Source organism: Zingiber officinale, chromosome 2B (genome assembly GCF_018446385.1).
Source record: "Zingiber officinale cultivar Zhangliang chromosome 2B, Zo_v1.1, whole genome shotgun sequence".
NCBI classification, from domain to species: Eukaryota; Viridiplantae; Streptophyta; class Magnoliopsida; order Zingiberales; family Zingiberaceae; genus Zingiber; species Zingiber officinale.
Window position 1 is genome coordinate 78,368,739 of NC_055989.1, and position 5,784 is coordinate 78,374,522.

Below are 5,784 nucleotides of genomic sequence, written 5' to 3' on the forward strand. Positions count from 1 at the left end.
CTTTATATGAATTATCGGATCACTCAGTAAAAATTAATTGTATTTAAGTTTTTTCTTTATTTTCCCTATTCAGTTTATTTTAATTAAAAAAAGGTATTTTTGATATATTTGAATAGAAAATTAAAAACTATTGTAATTGAATTTTAAAATTTAACAAATGAATTATTTGAGCATTGGTTATTTCCAAGTGCTTAATCTTGATTATTATTAATTTATTCATGTGTGTTGGGTTTATATTCAGAGAGTTTTGATATCTTGCACTCAGTACATTCTGTGAACGTCTTAATTTTTTTTTTTTTTTAAATTATGCATAATACTCTAACTTTAACTCATAAAATCCTAAATGACATGTCAAGAAGTTTAAAAAAAAAACATATATATATATATATTAAGTGGGATCACGAGGACAATGCTTATGGACGTCACTTAGAAGATGCATTAGGAAGGAGCATTGTTATCAACTACGAAAACTAAAGTATGAAAATAAAAATATCGAAATTCTGAATTTATAAAAAAATTTCGTGATCTTCCGAAGTGCAGTGGTCACTTGAAATGAAGAACAAATCTTTTACTTGCTCATTGTCAGAAGAACGATCATAAAAATAAAAAATCCTTCACAAATCCACGAATCAAATCCTACATCCTTGGGATGTTTTTCTTTTTCGGTGAAAATGAATCTCACGTTCTAAACTCCTTTTTCAAATCATCTTTGGACGCTCCCTTTATAATGGGAATTATCCTGAGATAAAAGGGACATTTTGTTTTAAAGAAAGTGGACAACATAGGCATACCCACATTCCAATTTCCAACATATCTCACTCGCCCAAGGTAAATCACTAAGACTAGTTAGTCACAAAAACTAAATAAGTCGCATAGACTATATAAGAGTTTAGTCACAAATACCATATCAGAATATTCAATTCATGTTTAAAGAAAATGGTTCGTGCGATAGCAAGCACACCAAGCGATAATTGCTAAAAAGATTGTTACACCCTATATAGTCGCTCTCTGAGCGATCAATGCTAATAAAGTTGTTACACTTTACTTAGTCACTCTTCCAAATAAATCAGAGACACTCTCATAATAGCACATAGTCTCTCTCCTTATGGTACATATCTGTTATACAAGAAACATCCAATCTCCCGATGACACACAACCATTATCTTGGAGATATCCATATCATGCTATTTTCTCATATTAAATAATCTTCATTTATATCAATATGAATATTTTTAATCCTTCATAATAATGACTATTATGTCAAGAGCATGTTTTATATTTAAATATTTCTAATCATTTTATACATAACAGAAATGGGTCAACTAGTGAATAACATCAAAAGATATAAATCTATTTAATCTTTTTTTTTTAACTAGAATCTATTAATTCTAATTAGTCGCTTTCCTAATTATGCTCCATCGATCGAATCATCCATAGTCATAGGATATATGCTAAAGTACTAGATACTGATTAAAACTTCAAGTAAACAGCTAAATAGTCACTTAGGGCAAAACTAAGATTAACTTTTAATCTCAAAAGTCTCACATAGTAGAGAAATAGGGATTCATTCTTTTACTGCCCTTATTGTCGCTGATCCGGTAATGAGAAGGGGCCCTGTGGAAGATAGGTCAAAGTAAGAAGACCGGCCAACGTAGAGGAAAGATTCAAGTGAAGTAGTCTAGACAGCTGAGTGGACAACGTTTAGTCGCCGAGCGGACAAGGTGCAGCTGAGCGGATCACGAACGGTCAGACAGAGTAGTAAGGGACGAGCGGATCATGCATGGTTCAGCTAGGAAGACAAGGAGCAGGATCGTTGCTCGGACAAACAGACGACCCTTCAACGCTAATGAGAGATAAGCAGTTGGTGGTCGAGCCGACCGGATAGGGCGTCCGGTTAGAACATGATAATAATGGGCAGCCAAGAGGCAAGAAAAGAGGCAGCACAACATGCCTTGGAACATCGCCGAGCGAAAGCAAATATGCCGAGCAGATCACCCGCTTGACAATGTATCACCGGGGCATATCTTTTTGGTAGATTGTGTCGTTGACATCTGTGCATGTCTCGCTGACAATTGTACTTTAGAAGCTTCTAGGCTGTCGTGTCAGAGGATAGTTGGCTTACTTAAGGAAAGTATCAGGGACACTTTTTGGTGTTGTCTTTTCATAGAACATATGGGAAAGTGCACTCATATTTTGAGATACGTGCACAAGCGCTACAGGGACCTTATAAAAGGGGGGGTTCCCTTCTTCGCGGAGGTATGCACAACTCATTTTTTATATACGCTCTAACTATAGTTTTTCCACTGTTCTCAGCTACATCGTCGGGAAACTGACTTGAGTGTCAGAGGGTCAACACAGGGAACCTCTTCCCGGCTCGGCACTGACGTTCCCCTTTGATTTCAGGGAACACGAGGAGTTTTCTTCTGGACATTCACTAGGAGTCTTCTTCAAGTCAAGCTGTGAGGCACGTCACCAGGTCGCCATCTCCTCATATTTTTGACATGATCATATTGGCACCGTCTATGGGAACGTAGCCTGCATCCAAAATGTGAAGATGGAGGATGTTGGACGGCTCGTAACAGTAATACTCACGCAAGAAGATCTAAAGGTGTTGATTCAAGCCGGGGCAGCAAGGATGCTTCAACAATAGCAGGAAGTAGCAAACGGAGGCCGAGTGTCTAAGGACACCGTAGCATCTGCGGTCGGTCAACACATTGACCAAGGATCTTGAGCCGATAACCAGCTCGATTGGCAAACACACAATCGACCGACAGGTGCTGATCAGGAGACACCCAACACCTCGATCCCCTATCATAAAGCATTGTTTTGCACTCCTCTTGAAGAGCAAGGCAAAGTGGAGAAGGTGTCGGAATCGTCCTCCGAAGACATGGTCGTGCAGGACAGTTGGAAGGGTAAGGCCCCCCGACTAGATAATTCTCCCGAGCGGATCAACCAGTAATTCTATCAAGCAATTCACGATGACGAGTTCCCATCAAACTTCAGGCAGCCGACGATCGGGAAGTACAATGAGTCGACCGACCCCGAGGATCACTTGCTTGAGTTCGACACCGTATCCACCCTACACTAGTACTCGGACTGAGTGAAATGTCGAGTGTTCCTTACAAAGCTCTTGGGATCGGCTCAAAGGTGGTTCCAACGGCTGTCGATTGACTCGATCCGTCTCTTCAAGGACTTCCTGTTGGTGCAATCTGTTGGAACCCCAAGATTATTTTGGTGTGATCAACAAGTTAAGTTAGGTCCTGTGTGTTTTTAACCTTGTGTCTAAGTGTGCAGGAGCTTAGGAGCATAGGTAGTCGAGCGGAAGATGCAGCTAGCGAGAAGGACGGCACGCGGTGTGTCCGAGGGATGAGGCGCTGCGGAAGAGTACACCGACGGACGAGAAGGAAGTGTGCGGTGGTTTCGAGGGACGAGAAGCCGGAGCGGAAGACTGCTCTGGGAGCAAGAGACGTAGCTAGTGAGAAGGCCGGCATGGGGTGAGACCGAGGGACGAAGACTGCGGATGAGTACGCTGGCGGACGAGAAGGAAGCACGCGACAATTCCGAGAGACGAGAAGCAGGAGCAGAAGGCTGCTCAAGAAAATCGGAAGTTGGGTTCGGGTGAGCCCTATTTCGGATGGCAGAAATTACCCAAGCGAGCGGAAGACTCAGTCTGAGGCGAACGGAGCCGGAGCAGAAGACCCGAGCTGAAAAAGTCAACGGGGTTGACTTTCCCACCCAGGGCGCCCGGAACCCTTCCGGGCGCCCAAACCGAAAATATATCTAGATCTCGGTCAAACTGAGATCTATGCGTTGGGGATAAGGTTTTATCCCCCCTAGGGCACCCGGAACACTTCGGGGCGCCCCAACCAAGGCTATAAATATAACCTTGGTCCAGAAGCTTTTCATCAATTCAGAAATTGTGTATTCTAACACTTGTGCACTTCCAATTGTAGTTTAGCTTCTATTTCTCTGTGCGTTATTGCTGTAAGAGGCTTCTCCGCCTGAAGGAGTACTAGTACGATACTTTTCTTGGATTAACAACCTCCCGTGTTGTAACCAAATCAAATCTTTGTGAGCCTTGTCTTTTACTTTCTACTTATTTATTTTATGCAAGTGTTAGTTTAAGAAAAGTCGAGAAGGGTTTTCGTGTTGTTATTTTTGCAGGCTATTCAACCCCCCCCCCCCCTTCTAGCCGACCCCAGCGGTCCGACACAATCGACCTCTAGGGTTTCAATGTTTGACAATATACCTAAGTCTGGTCAGTTTGACCAAGGAGAGAGAAGTCTAGTCAGGACTAGAGTGATGGATCATAAAGAAACGCTAGAAGGGGGATGAATAGCATTCGTCAAAAAATTGTTATTGAGTCAAAGTACGCAGCGGAAAATAATAACGAAAACAATGCTAACACACCAAATTTTACTTGATTTGGAGTCTTCGTCGACTCCTACTCCAAGGCCCGCACGTGAGAGTGCTTTTATTGGGCAATCCACTAATAGTTCACAAAAGAGTTACACAATAAGTACAAGAACTATAAAATAAAGTTACCAATGACAAGGAAAATAAAAACTGAGTCGCAGATTATCGGAGAAACTTCACAGCATCGCAGGAGTGTCTTTGGAGCAGCGCACAAGAAAGAAGTTGCAGAGAGAAGTGTGTTCTGTGCTCCACGTGGAAGACTATTTATATATGTAGTTCCAGACTCCTGGATCCCTTCTAGACGCTTGGATCGTGACGTCAACCAACCAATCAATGTGCTCTAAGTTGCCGAGGAAATAAGCCTTGGGCATTCCAGGCACCCGTACCACTTCGGGTGCCCGGATCCCTTCCAGGCACCCGAACCACTTTTTCCAGCAAATCATTTTCCTGCAAGAAAAAGTTAGTTCGAGGCAAATAAAAATTATACTACCCTGCAAAATAAAGTTAGCACAATAACAAGTAGAGTAGTAATTAGATTTTGTCTCATCGAGACCAGAATTTAGTCAAGATCTCAACTTAGATTTCCAAAATAGATCTAAGTTGGATCGACGCTTACTGTTCCCTCAAACGGGGAATGTGTTCTCACCAAGTCACTCCCCTCCAGTGACTTAACTTTAACTTACCGTCTTGCCAGACATCCAGCCAACCGGTTGACTTGTCTGGACTTCATGCCAGCTATCCGGTCGGCCCGTTGACCTACCTGGACTTAGTGCCAGATGTCCGGTCAGCCTGTCGACCCATCTGGACTTCGTACCAGCTATCCGGTTAGCTCGTCGACCTAGCTGGATTTCTTGCCAGATATCCTGTCAGCCCATCGACTTATCTGGACTTTTCCTACACACTTAGTGAAATCGTTAGATCACACTAAACTAACTTAACTTATTTATCATTCATCAAAATCTAAGTTAAATCGTTAGTGCAACTTGCACCAACAATTTTCCTCTTTTTGATGCAATGATAACCTGGGTTAAAATAGGAAACAATAACAATATGCAAAGATAAATGACATGGGTTTTAAGTTAGTCTTGTTTTGATGTTATACTTTGGTATTTTGCTAATTTAATCCACCTAACCCTCCCCCTTTGACATTCATAAAAAAATAGAACTAGATAATTCATGGAAAAATTTGCTAAGGAAAGTAACCTAAAAAAAATGACAATAGAAAATTTACAAGATTACTAGGGGAGTTGACTTGGAAAATAAGTTAATTCACTTGAAGAAAATCTTTAAAGACATTTTTTAAAGTGATTTTCAAAAGTAAAAACTTTATGTCAAGATTTCCAAAAATAATATAATTTTGAAATTATT